This window comes from Heterocephalus glaber, unplaced genomic scaffold, assembly GCF_053883595.1.
Source record: "Heterocephalus glaber isolate CG9 unplaced genomic scaffold, H.glaber_assembly_v1.0 deba00000621, whole genome shotgun sequence".
Taxonomy (NCBI): Eukaryota; Metazoa; Chordata; class Mammalia; order Rodentia; family Bathyergidae; genus Heterocephalus; species Heterocephalus glaber.
Window position 1 is genome coordinate 9,443,440 of NW_028258153.1, and position 18,161 is coordinate 9,461,600.

General features: G+C 36.1%; 2 pseudogenes; both read right to left on the reverse strand.

The window, feature by feature from the left end:
• Positions 1-3,757, reverse strand: part of LOC101719385 (m7GpppN-mRNA hydrolase pseudogene) — a 29,024-nt pseudogene extending 25,267 nt beyond the window's left edge.
• A 331-nt stretch (positions 3,758-4,088) lies between these two features.
• Positions 4,089-6,532, reverse strand: LOC101718220 (polyribonucleotide nucleotidyltransferase 1, mitochondrial pseudogene; annotated as a pseudogene).
• Positions 6,533-18,161: the final 11,629 nt, after the last annotated feature.

Below are 18,161 nucleotides of genomic sequence, written 5' to 3' on the forward strand. Positions count from 1 at the left end.
GAGCTGGAAAATTAGATTCATTTAATTCCTGATGAATTATAGAAGTACCAGCATACCTCCCCACCATGAATACTTGTTTCCTTAAGAGATTCATACAGTTTGTTCTCTAGTGAGCAAAGCATTTCCTTCCTTTTAAGATGCCTTTAACTTTATTTTTTGCCAAATAATGTTTCTGGTGTTATTTTTCTAGTTATCACTGAACTCCTGCCTGTTCACGTTAGGATGAGTCCATTATCTGAGAATGGTCTTTAGGGCCTAATCCAGGGTTACCAGCTTCATATAAACGTTAATAATCCCTAAATCTTGCCCTATAGAAAATTTGTTCCTGTGGTGGGGTTGGAGGAGTGCGAAGTTCTCTATTTATCATGCCGCTGTTCAGTAGAACTAGAACTAGGTAGCACTTCCAGTTTTAGTAGGTAGCCTAAAGAAGGATTTTGACTAGGCAATTAGGAAAGTTTCCATAGTTTCCAGTGTTGAGGGCAACATTGGAATGGGACCTGTTTGAAGAAGTAGAATTTTATCAGAAGTAGAATTTTATCAGGAAGAGATGAGGTAGTAGGGTACTTGGCAGGGGTGAGAATACTTTTTTTTAAAAATACTTTTATTGCTACATTTTAGGTGTACAATATAATGACATTCATCATTGGAGATATACGGCTTTACATACTCTCTTGGTTCTTATTTTTCCCCCTTCCCTTGCCCTCCCTTCAACCCCTCCGCCCCTCCCTATTTACAAAGACTTTGTTTCCTTTTTTTCATTTTCTCACGTTAATTCCATTCCCTTCTTTCCTTTCCCTGACCCCTCCCACTTCCCCTTCCCCTTTGCCCCTTTTCTTCCTATTTCACATTATCTATTATACCTTTTAGTCCTTATTTACACTTTCAGTTTCAGGGTTGAGAATACTTTAAAAAGCAGGCAGGAATATACTCAGAGACATCAATAATACCAGCAACAGCAATTTATACTTACTGAGAACTTACTATGTGCTAGGAACTATGATAAACAATCTATATGCTTAAACTTACTTAACTTTCATGACAATGCTAAAACTTTAGGTGTAACTAGGGAAGATGTTAATTAGATCAGACATATCAGGAGAGGAAGAGGGAAGTATGAAGAAGTTAAATTAGAAAGAGGGCTTGAATCCTTATAAAAGCTTTCCCTGTTAGATAATCTGTTCCTTTTGTTCTCATAAGAACCCATGAACTTTTGTGTCTTCCTTTTTGTTTTAGGAGGTAACGACATGATTTGTATTGTGCTTGATGACAGTAGTACTGGTTGCCATATGAAGGCTAGTCTGGAGGGGAAAGAAACTAATACAGAGACCAAATGGAAAGACCATTTGGGAAAGCAGTAGGGAAAGGAAATGGGAAATTAACCCGTTCTTTCACTCATGTCCTTACTGAACAAGCATTTATTAGAAAATATGCTAGGTGTTAAGTACTGTGCAAGGTGCTTGAAAATTAGATTGTGAGATTTTGGTTGTGGAGAAATAGCTACAGTGAAAAGTAAAACACAATTTAGTTTTTAAATTTCTAAATATCCAAAGGAAGTGACCCCATTATCCAAGAATGGAAACATAAGAAAAGTAAGAAGGCATCTGAAAAGTGACATGTATCTTTATTTTGCTATAGTTTTTCTGTATACAATGACCTAATTTTTAAATCTTGTTTCTTCTTTCAACAAAAAAGAAAGAAAAAGAAAAAAGAATAGAAAAAAGATTCCCTGTTGTTTACTTTTGAGTTCAGGCTCTGGCCATAAAAAGGCTGGTCATTGGGAATGTGACCTGGAAGGGTATCTTGTTTAGTGCTCTACTTTCTGGCTGCCATGATGTGAGCAGCCTTCCCCTGTGGCAGCCCCTTACATCATGCAGTTTCTGCAATGGATTGAAAACGTGAGCCAAAACAAACTTCTCTTCCATTAAGTTGTGGTTGTTGGGTATTGTGTCTCAGCAATAAGAAAATGACAGATACAGCTGGTGCCTCCCCCAAATTCATACGGTGAAATCTAACCCCTGGTGCAATTGCACTAGGAGGCGATTAGGTCATGAGCTCATGAATAAGATTAGTGAAGCAAAGGGAACTTATTGGTCTGTTCTGCCATGTGAGGGCACAACAAGAAGGGGTCATTTACGAAGCACAGAGTAAGACACCACAAGACACCACACCTGCTGATAGCTTGATCTTAGACTTTCTAGTTTCTAGAACTGTGAACAATAAATTTCTGTGGTTTATAAATTACTCAGTCTAAGGTATTTTATTATAATGAACTAAGACAGACTCAGTATTCAAAGCTTTCTGATTATTTCAACTTGCAGGGATGACTTGCTCTTTTGTAGGTGCCTTATCTCCTCCAATGGACCTGTGAGTGTCTTACAGAAAGACAATTGTTAGTCCTAAGGACCCCCCAGTATAATACTTGCACCTTTGGCAGTCCCTTAGGTGTGCACTGGTCTTTGAACTGGGGAAATTTTGTAAGATTTCTGAAAGCCACTGTGCTGCAGTGGAGATAGTCAAGGTGAAGAGCTCTTTTCTTTTGGAGCTTGGCTCCTTACATTCCTTTGGATACACTGATACCTTATGGATGCACATGGCTTTCACTTTGAAAATCACCTTTAGAACTGCACTATGTTTATCAGCAATCGTGCAATACAACTTCCTTAGATAAGAACATAGCTTATTTTCTGCTTCATTATTTAAAGATATTTCATTGGTTGATGGTATTATCTTTTAAAAGAATGAATTAAGTATTTCTCCCCAAATACCCTGGACAAACTTGAAAATATTTGAGTTTTGTGTTTCTTGTCCTTTAGCCCAGTATTCTAAATGTAATGTCTGCTAAGAAAAGTATGTCTGGTAATACAAGATCTCTGAAATGACCTCCAAGAATGGATAATATTGCTATACGCTTAATTGAGATCTGAGAGATTTGAGAAAAACATGCTCTATGAATATGAGTTTCAAAATTAATTGCAACTGAGTAGAAAACCCAAAGCAATTTGAACTTTTAATTTTAAATGCTGTAATAGGTGTCCATTGCCAAAAAGAAAATTGGTTTAGTGGCTTTCAGAGAAATTATAGAGTATATTGCATATTTAATTGTTTTAAGCCTCAGTAAGATTGTTTTTATGAATGTGCTTGTTTTGTGTTTATTTGTTAAAATGAAATAGAGTTGAATAAACCTGGAATAGGTAAGGAAGCAAATATTTAAAATATACATGTAGATTATATTTTATAGCTACAGTGTTTCTATTATAACTGTTTTATGTAAATATGTGTATTTGCAAAATGCATTGATATGGAATTTTACTGTGAACATAATATAATAGGTTTGCATCTATTATATACTGTCTGATTGTCACTGAGGATGAATAAAGAATATGTTTATGGTCTACATGGCAGCATGTCAACATGAACTGAACTTCATGCTGCTATTTGTGAAAAGTCCAATGCCTTTGGAAATAATCAAAAAAATCAAAAAATGAGGATTATGCCTAGACTGGAGTGGGAGGGAAATACTGTTGAAGATCTACAGAGTGATTTGAATATATTGATAATGTGTTTCTTTGATTGGTTATATGCACATGAATATTCATTGTGTTCATCTTTATATATTTTTGAATGACAAATATTTTATAATACAATTTTAAAAATGTCCAATTCCTTCTTCAGAATTTTTGGTAATTCTTACTTGCCATGCTTTCATGCTCTGTTTCCATTGTTCTGCTTTAATGATGTCTTTAGGAAACCACCCCATCTTGCTGATTAGGTTGCCCCTTCCACTTTGCCTCAACATAGAGAGGAGATTTAGCTCTTTTCCTTGATTTACACATAGGCAGCACTAGCAAAAACAGCAGTTTTATCTAAATTTTGCAGAGATAGAGGCATTTATTACTTAAGAAAGTAAGCAATATAGAGTTCAGTGCTTCTGGCAATTGAGCATTTTATCATCAGCACTGTAAGCCTTGGTAGAACCCAAAATTCTCCCATCCTATGTTTGCTCCTTTTTATGTTGCTCAGCCCATCTCTCTCATGTTGCTTTCAAGAACTCCAAATTCTTCTTCTTCTTTTTTTTTTTTTTTTACAAATAATTTGAATATATTTATACTATATATAATTCTCCATCTTACGATTTTGCTACAGAATATCACTCTAGAATTCTATTTTTTTAAAAAAAAGTCACCCAGAAGAATTAGATGATGATTGTGAAATAGATTCTCTCATCATAACACTGTTTCTGTCACTTAGAGTTTTGACAAGAGATGTAGCTGGGGACTGAAGCACTTTACAAGAAAGCCTCATTCTTCCATCAGCTGGATTGCGTCCAAAGTATTTCACCTGAATTTCTTGGCCAACTTCTAATCCTAGGGCAGTGGGATGTTTAATCTTTCATTGATCAAGTTGTGTGTTATGAAGTAGTACTGCAGACATATTTGGGTATAGTTTTACCATTACTCCAGAGTCTCTGATTTCAGTTATTGTGGCAGTATAAACAGCTCCAAATTCTAACTGGTATTCTTGGTCATCTTTACAGATTTCAGTGATGAATTCTCTTGCCTCATGCATTGCAGTAGGTGTTGGTGCAAACACAGAATATGTTTCTTCATCCACTTGACTAATAGTTACACCTGTTTCAGCTCGAAGTCTTTTTAAATGATATCCACCTAATTCAACAAATTTTGCTCGTTTTGATAATGGAACTTCAACAGTTTCTACAACAGGTCCATTTTCTTTTCTGGATCCTTGAGGTTTTGAAATTGTTTTGTTCATAATCTGTAATATTTCCGTCTTTGCTACTGATGCTTGCTGAATAGCCTCCATTACAATTTTTATTGGTATTCCTGGTAATTTAATATCAGCCTGTAATGCAGTTATTCCCTTATTGGTACCAGCTATTTTGAAATCCATGTCACCGTTATAATCTTCAATTCCCAGAATATCTGTCAGCAAATGATAATCTTCTATTTCACCTTTCTCAGGATTGATTTTAGTGATCAATCCTATTGCTACAACTGGGACAGCAGATGATACTGGAACCCCTGCATCCATTAAGGCCAAACTTCCACCACATGCAGATGCCATAGAAGAGGACCCATTTGACTCTAGGACTTGAGATGTAACCCTTATAGTGAAAGGAAAATCTTTGGGAATGACAGGATACAAAGCTTTGTCTGCAAGAGCACCATGCCCAAGTTCTCTCCTATTTATTCCAGTGACTTTGCCAGTTTCATTAGTTGCATAAGGAGGAAACTCGTAGTGCAGCATGAAATTTTTGTCTTTTATCCCATTTATAGCTGTTATAATTTGATCTGATTTTATACTGGATTCTAATGAATCAAATGTAACAGTACAAAGCACCTGTTTGTCCCCTCTGAAATAATGATGATCCATGAAGAGTTTTAAACATATCTACCTCACAATTTATATTCCTAAGTGAAGTCAAATCACGTCCATCACATCTTTTATATTCATTCAAAATAATACTTCTAAAAACCTCCTTTGAAACAACATTGAAGGACTCCATTATTTCATATGGATCAGCCTCTGGAAACTTTTCTTTTAGTTGTTCCTCTGTATCTAATCTTATCTTGTTAACAGCTTCATCTCTGGAAACTTTATCATGTTTGTAATCTGTAAAAACTGCATAAAGTTTCTCCATGGCAAGGTTATGAGCATGTTTCACAATGTATGGTAGAGGGGTAAATATCTTCTGAGGTGTCCTCTTGGCAACCCCAATTTCTTTTACTAATTGCTGGATCCCTTGAATTATTTGTTGGGTATATTTTATTCCCACTTTGAGAGCATGGCAAAAGTCTTGCTGTAAAATATTCTCTGCAGAGGCTTCCAACATGACAATCTGACTTTTAGGTGCTCCAGCAACCACTAAATTTAAAGCACTAGAAGACATTTCTTTTCTTGTTGGGTTAACAATACATTCTCCACCAATCATTCCTATTCGTACTGCCCCAACAGGTCCATTCCAAGGAATATCTGATAATGAGAGGGCTACTGAAGCACCATTAATTGCTAGGACATCAGGTTCATTAATACCATCTACTGCTAACAGATTACAAAGGACCTGTGTATCATAAAAGTAGCCAGCTGGAAAGAGAGGTCTAATTGATCGATCAATTACTCGACTTGTAAGAATTTCTCTATCAGAAGAATCAATTTCTGTTCTAAGGTAGTTTGTGGGAATTCTACCTGCTGCAGCAGCCTTCTGTCTATTGTCAACTACCAAAGGCATGAACTATGAAGGTGAAGGTTTTGTTTGGCTGACTGCTGTGACCATTACCGCAGTATCACCTGACTGTACTACAGCAGAGCCATCTGCAAATCTGGCCAGTTTTCCAGAAGATATTTCTAATTTTCTGTTGCCTAAGTCCACAGATACAGCTCAGGACCTCGTGCTACTCCATAGTGGTCATACTTGCAAATGAGCAAGTGCCAGATTCTGCCCAGATAGTCGGAGGGGTTCATCACCCAGCGGCCAGAGCCATAGACAGGAGCAGCACTGCCTGCAGACAGCCATGACACCTAGCACACGTTCAGCCCCAAATTCTTCTTACTTTATAATGAAGAACAATTGGTCTTTCCAGGCTTAATTCTTGACTTCACATTAGAGACAGTGAGTAAATATTTTTGAAAGATAACTAAAACTCAGTTCTGTCCCCCTTGTTCATGTCTGAAACCCCACAACATAATCAGGGGTGGTGTTACACTCCTGTAATGCCAGCACTTGGGAGGTTGAAGTAGGTGAGGCTGGAGGATTGCCCCAAGTTTGAGGCCAGTCTAGGCCACTTAGTGAGTTCAAAGCCAGCCTGAATTACATACAGAGACCCCATCTCAAAAAACAAGCAAACAAACAAACAGACAAAACCCAACAATATTCTCAAAATGTCCATTCAGCAAATAACTATATGGAAGAAGTCTCGAGATTTCTTTTTATAGGTCCTTATCCTTTCTAAAGGAATTGTGGTTTCAAGTAGTAATTTTTTTCTTTTCTCCATTATATGCAATATTATGAACCCAACAAGGAGTTTCAGATTTACTTAGGTTGACCTGATGCATATGTAAGACATAAAAGTTTAAAAAAATAATAGTAGAGGTAAAGCTTATAATAACATGGAAGAGAAAATCATTGGAAGTTGAAAAAGAATGGCTTATAAGGTAAAATTTCATTGGTACTTGAGATAAGGGTTACTTTGTCCCCTGGTGCTGGGGTTCAAGACAGGGGTTGATACATGCAAGGCAAGTACTCTACCATGGAACTACACTTCCAGCAAGGGTTAGCCTTAAATTACTTGAAAGGTGAGGGAATGGTATACTGGGGGAAACCTGTAAACAAAGGACAAGAACAAGAGAAGATTTTATTATAAGGGTAAATCCATTAGTAAACTCAGAAGCAAGGTGAAAAAAAGACTGGAGGTTGTCTATGTGTGAATGTGGGGTATATGTTTCCACATGGTTATTTTTAGGAGAAAAATGATTAGAAATGAAATTGAAAGATGCTATATGGACTGAGTTACATCTTCTAAAGCTCATATGTTGAAGTCTCAATACCCAGTACCGCAGGCTACTACTGAATTTGGAAATAGGAAAGAGGTGATTAAGTTACTATGAAGACATAAGGGTGAGCCCAAATTCAATCTGATTGGTTTCCTCAAAAGAAGAGGAGATTAAAATATGCAGAAAGATTTCTGGGGGATGCAGAGACACAGAAGAAAGGACACAGAAGGAGGGCAGCCACTTGCCCACCAAAAGAAGAATCATGAGAGGCATCCGATGTGTGGGCACCAAGATCTTGGCTTCCAGACTCCAGAATGGTGAGAAAACAAGTTTCTGGTTTTTAAGTACTCAGTTTGTAGCATTTGTTATGGCAGCCTGAGCTGACTCATACACAAGGTTCTGGAATAGGAGAAAAAAATGGAATTGCAAATGGAGAAGTTGTGTTTGGTGAAACTAAAAGTTGTATTATTCTTTGAGAAAGTATACTTTTGAAGTTAAAAAAGATGAAAGAATTAATACTAGCTGACTTAAATCTACTCAATCAGATTATTTGATGGGGTGGGGAGCAGCAAGATTTAAAACTGGAGTATGAAAAGTTTTGGTAGGAAAAAAGACAGGCTACACTAAAATAAAATAAACATCAAGCCATTTGGCATGTACTCATCTATGACAATTTTATAAGTTTTCTTCAACAATACCTGCCTGTTTTGAATGAAATATTATGAGTGGTTCTGGACACATTGTTATGGATGGAAAATCAAGGAGTGTAAGAGATTCTTGAATGTAAGGCAACAGTAGAAAAGACTGACTCTTGCTTCCATTTAGCAGGAAACAATTGAGGACAAAAGGAGGCCAGTAGTGTGAGGGATAGAATCAGAATGGAGGTACTGAAGGTCATGATGAGGTTATAGAATTTTGGTCAGTGAGAAAAAAGGGAAGTAGGCAATAGAATCTTTGATGAGAAAGGGAACATTTTGAATTTAAGATTTTGCTGTTTAGTATTGCCTTAGTTTTCCTTGTATTTATCATGTAAATACAATGATTTGGAAAGATAAGAACCCACTCAATATATGCTATTCATACAAAAATTAAATCATAAACAGCAAAATGTAGAGTAATCTGACAAATCCATCTGATAATTAAAGCATAAATAGCAAAATGGAGGGTAATCTGACATAATGCTTCTTGTATGCCTTGATTCCATCCAGAACTTGGTGCCAGAATTTGCTTAATTTTACTGTGCTTCACTGATTATAGTTAACTGCATTACTAAACAAGATTTAAAAATTTAAAAAATAAAAGTTATAAAATCATCTTAGCTTAGATGACATTCTGAAATGTTATTCAGAACATGTAAATTTCAAATGATCTAGGAAAAATGTCACTACCAAAATTCATTCTTTTATTCCAAAGGCAGTTCTGTTTAGTGCCATGTAAAAGACATTATACTATCTTCTGCGGTGATAAAGTGTGAAAGTCTCACACTTGATATTCCATTCAGAAAAATGAAGAGTAGACTACCCTGTTTTCTTCCCTTTTTCTATAGGAGAAGGAATGTTCTAGTAAGTCTTTGGCTAACAACCAACCACAACTGGAATGATCCTGGAATGGTCATGTGATCCAAATTAGACCAGCAATTCCTTTCCTTGAGAGGTATGAAGTAAAACTTGGAATCTAGATTTTATATATTGAAAGTGAAGCCAACAAAATCACAGATGAGATACAGAGGATGTGATGACATATATATTCCCAATTCCCAGAAAATTGAAATACATTTCCTTCTTGCCATTTTAATTAGTCAACCTTCCTTTATATTGTAACTCAGAATTCTTCCTATGAGTTCCCTTCTAAGACTTAAATTGATTTTAGTTGGGTTCTATCGCTTCCAAATTAAATATTCCTAACGCATGTAATGAAATAAGGTATTTGCTCAACTAGGGTCAAATCTGCTGTAAAATAAGCCCCATATTCTACAGAGTTTCATAGGAAGGGCAAATGGTCCCTGGGTTAACACTGGTTGTTAGGGAGACTTATTCCAGCAGCCAAATGGTAGGTTTTCACCTCTATTCAACACCAGTGTCATCAGGTAGGCCCCATTCAGGGCACTGTCCTTTTTAAAATTTGCTCAAAATTCCAAAGGGTTGACCTGTTTTCTACCTCTCAGTAGAGCTAAATCCACTTTCTCTATCCTTTTGGGTTCTGCCTAGATCCAGAGCAGGATATAGTCTTATTCCTGTCTTTCCTCTTTGTTGCTGCCCCAAGGGAAACTACTATAAATAATCTTTTGTTCTCTGAGTTTGCGTCTATGAGTTTATGTGAACTACTAAAGGAATGAAGCAGAGGATAATAAACTGAAGGCATGAGGAAGTTGTTGTGCCAGATATACTGTTTGTCCCTCTAGATCTTCTGTAACTTTTTCTACCCAGCTCTCTGTCATGGGAGGTAACTTCTAGGGACCGCATTTACTTTTGGCTTCTGGTTGGTGTTTTTAATGGAGAGCCATGGCAGGAGTTCAGAGTGGGGAGAGGAGAGTGAGGTCAGGTATTTATTCCTCCTTCTTTTGTCACTAAGTGTGACTCTTTCCCTCAGCCAAAGTTTGTAGCACATCTCGATACCAGGACTCCACAAGCCATGATCTATAAGCCAAATAGAGCCCATTACTTTTTGTATGGCCTAAAATACAGTGGCAGAGCTGAGCTGTTGAGACAGACGGAGATGAAGCTCACAAAAAAAAATAAGTATTTTCGAAATGGCTCTTTCAGAAAAAGTCTATTCTATTCCAGAGGAAGTCTATTACATGAATTTCTTTTTCCAGGTTCTACTTACATCTCCTCTCTTCCTCTTCTGTACATGGGGAAAATTGTGGAAACTCTGTTTCCTGACCCTTTTCAAGTGCTACTCTAATTTGAGTATGTCGTTATCTGCTGGTGAGATTCTGACAGACATTCTTTACAAAGGTGAGACCTTAAAAATCATGAGTCATGGTGTCCTAAGTATTTGAGTTTCTCTGTATATGTGATAGCTGGCTCTCTATTTTTATTACAAAGGGTAGGAGTCATAGAACTCCACTTCTTCCAAGATACCCTCTTTTAGAATGGCCACATGGGAATCAACACTTGCCTTCACTTGAAGAGATTACTTTTGCATGAGAAATTACCGACTCATCTTGCAACAACATGAGAACTTTTCTGCCTGCTGAGGATGGCAGAGCAAGAAAGAGGGAAAGGAACTGGGTCCTTGACAAGGTCAGCTCATCACTGACTCACCCTGGAATTGCACCATGTTTGTTCTATTTCTATGAAACAACAAACTGCCAATTCTTCAGCAGTTGAGTGCAGGCTTCTGTTACCACTGGTAGGATATATCCTAATTCATATATAGTCCAATTTATCAACCATTTCTTATCTTTATTCCCTCTGAAAGTGCACAGATCTATTTTACATAGTAAGTATGACACAGCTTAATGCTGGATTTAAAGCTCTCTTTCTCTTCTCCAAGAATGCATTTGTTTCAGGTCACCAAGGCACTGCATGAGTCTACCCACTCTCACATAATAAGATTTAGTCCATGGAACTTGACAGCTGGAAATATCCTCAAAGGGGGTCTTGTTTGTATATTTTCAAGCTGAGATCTCGAGAGTCATCTCAGTTCCCCACTTCAGTGTGAGAAAGGAGGGCCCAGCAGGTGTTCTCAGCCAGGGAACTGTGTATGGTTTTTTAAAAATTATTTTTATTTGTTTAATATTTTGAGTAGGATTTGATTTGCATGCAGGATTTTCCTTGCCAAAACTAAATCAAAACAAGACATCAAAACAATAAACAAAATGAGACTATGGAAACCACAGTTGAAGCATTTCATGACTTTCAGCTCCAATTCAGGATTATCCCCATTACTTTGTGGTTGGATCTACTTGGTCCTGTGCATCAAATATTTAACCATTAAAAAGTTATGAGACTTATTTCTTTGCTCCAATAATCATTTCAATTCAATCAACTGCCATTGAATAATTGCTACTTGTCTAGTATTATCCTGAGTGCTAGGAATATAAGGACAACAGTCTAGCTGTGGAAACATATATCAAAAGCCAACTTCAGTACAATACAATAAACACTATATAGTGCTAACATTTGTAACAGTAGTATCAGTTCATAGGGAATGAATGTTTTAATGTGCTAGACTTTGTTTTCGTATTTTATGTGCACTACTTCATTTAATTCTCAAATCAACCCTATGAAGTAGATACTATTTTTATACTTTTTTTTTATCTCCATGATATAGCTGAAGGAATTGACAAGAGTTTTAAGATATATTCCCTCTTAAAAATACAGAAATCTGTAGAGCTTCAAATATGTTGGAGTTATGTTCATACATGAAGTCATTTTTCCAGAAAACATGTTATTAAGGGCTATAGTACTTCAGAGATGATGATTGTCAATCATTTATAAGTAAATTCTAAGTGATTTCCAGTAGTATGGCAATTTTGAAAAACACTTCATTCAAAAAATGTCTAATGATGATTAATGTAATTAAAGCACTACTGAGCCCATATCATGAATTTTGGTTTTAAGTTATTGTATTATTCAGTATTATTCAGTTTTTGAGTTTCCTGTTAATTCTTTGGATATCTATTTGTTTGTTGACACTTCCAAACTTTCCATTTGTGTCGAGAGTATTTTCCCTTCCTTATGGGAGCATTTCCTAATAGCTGCTTAAATTTTTTCAGATCTTGGTATCATCTTGGAATTGGTGTCTGTTGATTGTCTTTTTTCATGTAAATTGAGATTTTACTGGCTTTTCATAAGCCATGTAAACTTGAATTGTATACTGGGCACTTTAAATATTGTATTTTATTAGAATATCATGATAAATGTCAATATTTTTGTTTTAGCAGGCAATCAACCTGGTTAGATTCTGGATGTAAGTTTTTATTAGTCTCCTGTGGGTTGTGGATTTAAAGTTACTTTCATTTTCAAAGTATTTTGAAACTTCCCTAGTTAACATAGTTTTAAAAACCCTTTTAACCATATAACTAAGTTGACAAGAAAGGAAAGAAATTCTTAAAAACAAAAATTTCCTCTTCTTACAAAAGACTCCCCCAACAAAGAATATCGTTGGTTATAAAATATGAATTAAAGCAGAAAAAAAGCAAAAACCAAACAATCAAAACCTGTACCATAAATGGAAATAGAAAGTCTTTTGTGAGAAGAAAATTTGGAATGTAGGAAAAAATAATTTCAAAAGGTGTCAAGAAGAGAAAAACAAAATACAGAAAAGGTAAAGAAATGGAAAAGACAAGATAAAATGAAAGTGATAGGAATGAATTTTAATTTGTTAGTAATCAATAGGTAATACAAATAGCCTAAATTATCCAGTTAATAGAGAAAGGTAATCAAATTGGAATAAAATTTCAGCTATATTCATTTATAAGAGGCCTAGTTAAAATATAACAAGATAGGAAGTAAAGTAATAAAAGACTAGTTATGGTGCTTGTAAAATATATTTGCAAATTAGCTGACACTCTCCATTTCACAAGATAGAGTCTTATTCCTCTTTCTTTAAACCTAGGCTGTTCCAATAGATAGTAGTGGAATGGTGCCCTGCCATATTGTAACAAAGATCTCTTATTTGATCTTTCATCTTGGCTCCTTCCTTGGAGAATCCAACAACCACTACGTTGTGAGAATACTCAAGTAGCTTGTGGAGAGACCCCTTATGGAGAGGAACTGAAACCTTTTGTCAATAATTAACACCAGTCTCGCAAGTACAAGGTCCTGAGTTTGATCTCCAGTACTAAAAAAAAAAAAAAAACCCCAAAACTTGCCAGCCATATAAGTGAATCATGTTGGAAGCACACCCTCCTTCTTGAAACAGGCTGTGTCCCCAGCCAACATCTTAACTTCAACCCCACCTGAGAACTGTCTGGCTAAATCTTTCCAGAATTTCTGACCCACAGTATCTGAGAAGATAATGAATGTGAATTGTAGTTTACTATTTTTTGGGGGTAATTTTGTTATGTAGCAATACAAATAATGAATATATGAGGCAAATACTATACAACCTAGTTAGTATAACTACGTTTGTCTATGTTATTATCACACAAAATAATATTACTATGAGTAAATAGGATAACTACAATATGATATGGTATTTATAAAGTAATGTGCACTTAGTATAACTTCAAGATATATAAAGAAAATATTGACACAAATATAAGGAGAAAATTAAAAATCCATTATGGCGGGAAATTTTACCATACTTCCATTGATACCATATATCAAATAGCAAAAAGTTAATGCAATATAGAAGAATTGAAAATACAATTCACATGCTTGATTTAATAAACATTGCACTCAAAAACTGAGGGTATATCCATTCTTTTTAAGTGTGCATGAAATAATTAAAACATTTGGATAAAGCAAATCTACACATTTCCAAAAATATGAAATCTATAGATTAATACTAAATAATATGCAGTAATTCAATATTTTTGTATAGCTGAGAAAGAGGGTATGTTACAGGAAAAAAAGGAGGGATAAAGAGATAGAGATATAGAGACAGAGATGAAAAGAGAGGGAGGGAAGGAAGGGGAAGAAAAGAGGGAGAGAGAGAGGGAGGGGTGAAGAGAGAGAGAGAGAGAGAGGGAGAGAGAGAACCAGATATACATATAATCAAATAGGCAATTTACATGGCTCCTTTTGAGAAGTACATTCACATAATAAATACTCACGTGAATATTTAAATACTTAGATAGACAGCTATTGCATTTACTCTGCCAGTGCCTAAAAACTTTTCCACCATATTCCATCTTTAGCACTAGAAGCATTTGCTAAAATGTCAGTGTTATTTGGATAGACTAATCCACAGAGATATGTCTTTACTCTTTTTTCTTTCCTCTTTTCTTTTCCTAGTCTGGCCTCTAGCAAGACCTTGAGGGGATGCACTGGGAATAAAAACAGAATGTTTTGATTGGGACAAAGAAGAGACAGTTGGCAAAGATCCGGAGCATGGGATATTGCCACACTGGAGAGCAGTTCTGCAAAAAGCACAGTAGTGAGGATGCCTAGCATAGATAAGAAGGTTCAGAAAGTAGGAGAAAACTGTGTACATTTTGGTGTCTACATGGCCCTACCTATTTGCTAGGCTGCCCTGAACTAGGTCTGGAATATTTTAGTAGCCTCATCACCTAAACTAGTACAGTAGAAAGGCTGGATGGCAGGCTCCTCCTCTACTCATCAGCATGTTTGCCCAGTCCCTGTGAACAGATTTAATTCCTTCTGCTTACATCATTTTGCCCCTGAGCTACTTTTTTTTCTGTGGACTTATACCTTCCTTCTCATCCTAGGCCCCTAGAGCTGTAACCTGTTGCTTATTCTCCATTTGTAGCTGGGGTTTAGCAACAGTCCAGATGGACTCCATGATACTGCACTGGAAAATTCAGTTATGTCCTGAATTGATGTTATCTTTTATTGATCCCACATTTTCTAGGACATTTTAGTGAGTTTAATTTGGATTGTTGATCATCATGCTTGAATGGGAGTAGCAGAATTCAGTAAATTCCTCAGGATTATTTATTTAAAAATTTTCCAACTTTCATGAGCGTCCACTGCTGAGACTGCATCATAACTTGTAGCTTATTTACCCACAAAATAATTTAAGAAGAAGTAGAAATAGAATAACAGTTGCAGCAAAACAAATTTACCTCTTTTAATTTTACCAGGTAATTCCAGATAACCACAGGGCTCCATGTGACCAAGTCTCAGACTGACATAATGATCAAAATAGTATTGTTAAACAAGCAAAAAGGAATATATATACTTTCAGTACAATTGTACTTCTTTAATATACCTAAGAATCCCATCCCACAGAGACCCTTCTTTACAAGACCATTTTTACATTTCCATTCTTTTCTTTCATACCCCACTGCTTCTGAGTTTTTCTATTTTCCTTCCTGAGGAAAATAACATTTTACCTCTCCTGGGCAAAGTGACTACTGGAATTGTTTCTACTACCACCACTGGTATTACACCCAGCCCCTCAGTACCTACAGGTGATCCAGTCCTCCCTGAGCTCAGAAATACCTTAATCTTTACAGAAAGAAGTTTGTGGGGCATGTGGGGTATGCAGTCTTCCCTTTTGGACTGCTTTTCTCATGAGAAAGTATCCCATACCTTGGCAGCAAGCACAAGTATTTTTTCACATTTGTCCTAAGCTACTAACCACAGGCAAAAATTAATGTACAACAACAGTGTACAGTCTCATAACTCTCACGTCATGAGGGTCAGGCTGCAGCACAAGAGTGTCTGGGACTTGGGGTGACTTTGAGAAGGGAAAGGTCTGGCAGGAGGGGAGCCAATATATTCATCACACTTCTGTATGCTCCAACAGAAGCAGACCACAAGTATTCTACAAGTAAGGAGTCTTGGACTCAACTGTCCAAGACAGGGATTAACTATGATATATCTATATGGTTATATCCATGCTAAATCCATTTAGCTCAAATTAACCTCTCAAGGTATGTAACTTCTTTATATTGGAAAGATGATATGTAATTTAGGTCAAAAAGATGCAGTATGACAAGAAATCAACATGCTTAAGGCCAACCCTATCCCCTGCCTCCTTATCACTCTATTCTTTATCTTTAATCACTTTTTAATGCATCCTTTTCAGTCTATAAAAATGGTCAAATCTCTCTCCATTCTATGGAAAATATCATCTGGCTCTTTCCTTTCTATTAAAACTAACTTAAGTTAAAGAGCAGTTTGAACTGAGTATTTCATTAATATTATTTTAAATGTATAATAATTGTATACATTTATGGGTAGAATGTGATATTTTGATATACGTAAACATTGTGGGATGATTAAGTCAAGCTGATTAACTTATCTGTCACCTTATTATTTTTATGGTGAGACACTTGAAATTTAATTTTAATTATTTTGAAATATATAGAACATCATTATTAGTTCTACCCACTCTGTTGTGCCATAGATCTCAAAAACTTATTCATCCGATCTGAAACTTTGTTCCTTTTGACCAACAACTCCTTCATCTGACCTTGAATCTCCTCATCTACCAGCCTCTGGTAAATATCACTCTACTCTTTACATCTGTGAGTTCAACATTTTTATTTTATTTTAATTAATTAATTAATTAATTTATTTATTTTGGTACTGGGGATCAAACTTGGGACCTTGCGCTTGTGAGGCAGGCATCAGAACCATTGAGCTAAATCCCTGGCCTCAAGATTTTTAATATCATGAGCTATTTGTTTTCCTGCAGTTGGCTTATTTCATTTAGCATAATGTCTTCCAGAACTGACAGGGTTTGCTTTTTTTTTTCCAGGAGGAATAGTATTCCATTATATATCTGTATAGATACAGAGATATCATATTTTCTTTATCCATTTAGTTATTAATGTACACTTAGAGTGATTCTTTATTTTGGTTATTGTGAATAATGCTGCAATGAACATGGGAGTACAGATATCTCCTTGACATTTAATTTCTTTGTATGTGTACCTAGGGATGGGATTGCTAGACCAATAGATTTCTGGATCCATTTTTAGTTTCTTTTTTTGGGAACTACATAAACTATATAGAAATATAGTTTTTTATGACTACACTAATTTAATTTACATTCCCATCAACAATATAAAAGTTTCCCTTTTTCCACATTTTTGACAACTACTGTTACCTTTCTTATTTTTGATAAAAGGCATTCTAACAGGTGTAAGGTGATATCTCATTGTAATTTTAATTGACAGCTTTCTTTTTCATAGTTCACTTTCATATCCATTGAAACTTGGCAAAAGATCACCAAGAAAATATTTATCTTTAGGCACTATGGACACACATTTCATTTGTCTTAGTCACTTTTCTCATTGCTGAGACAAAATACTCAACTCCCAAAGTTGCAGGAAAGGTTTATTGTACCTCAGTTTGTAGAGGTTTCAGTTCATAATTGGCTGACTCCAAGGCAGGGTAGCATGGCAGAGGGGCATCGCAGAGGAGAAGCAGTTTGTGGCAGGCAGAAGGCAGCAAAGCAGCCAAGTAGTGAAGCAGCAAAACAGCAAGACAGCAGAAGCAGCAGTGACGAGACTGCCTCTCCCTTTTATCCCATCCAGGATACATGCCTTTTGATTGGTGCTCCCCTACCCAAGGGTGGGCAGTCTTAATCCCAGCATCACGCAACCTAGATCCAGCAACTTCCGAAAAGCCCCACCTATGACCACCTGAGGCTTTGGGGGGACATGTAGATACAAGCCATAACATTATCTTACTGAGCATCTTACTGAGCTTTTTAGTAGCAGTTATTTCACTATTTTACTTGTCTATTGTTCTTGGTACCCCATTCCCAACATGTCCACAATGTTGTCACCTCTCTCATTCTTTCTGGCTTAATCTCTGTGCATGTTCCTGCCTTTGTCCATCCCTTAAACTGACTCTGATGAGCCCTGAAGTTCTCCCCTAAGGTTGATGCTCATATCATACTATGCATGTTCCCCGGTCTACTCCATTTTTTGGCCAACTAGCTCTATATACTTGCAAAGTAATATTTTTAACATAAAAATTTGAGTTTATTTCTCTCTTGATGAATCCCATTACTGATGACTACAGGAAAAGTTAAAATTTCTTATTGTGACTTATAAGGTC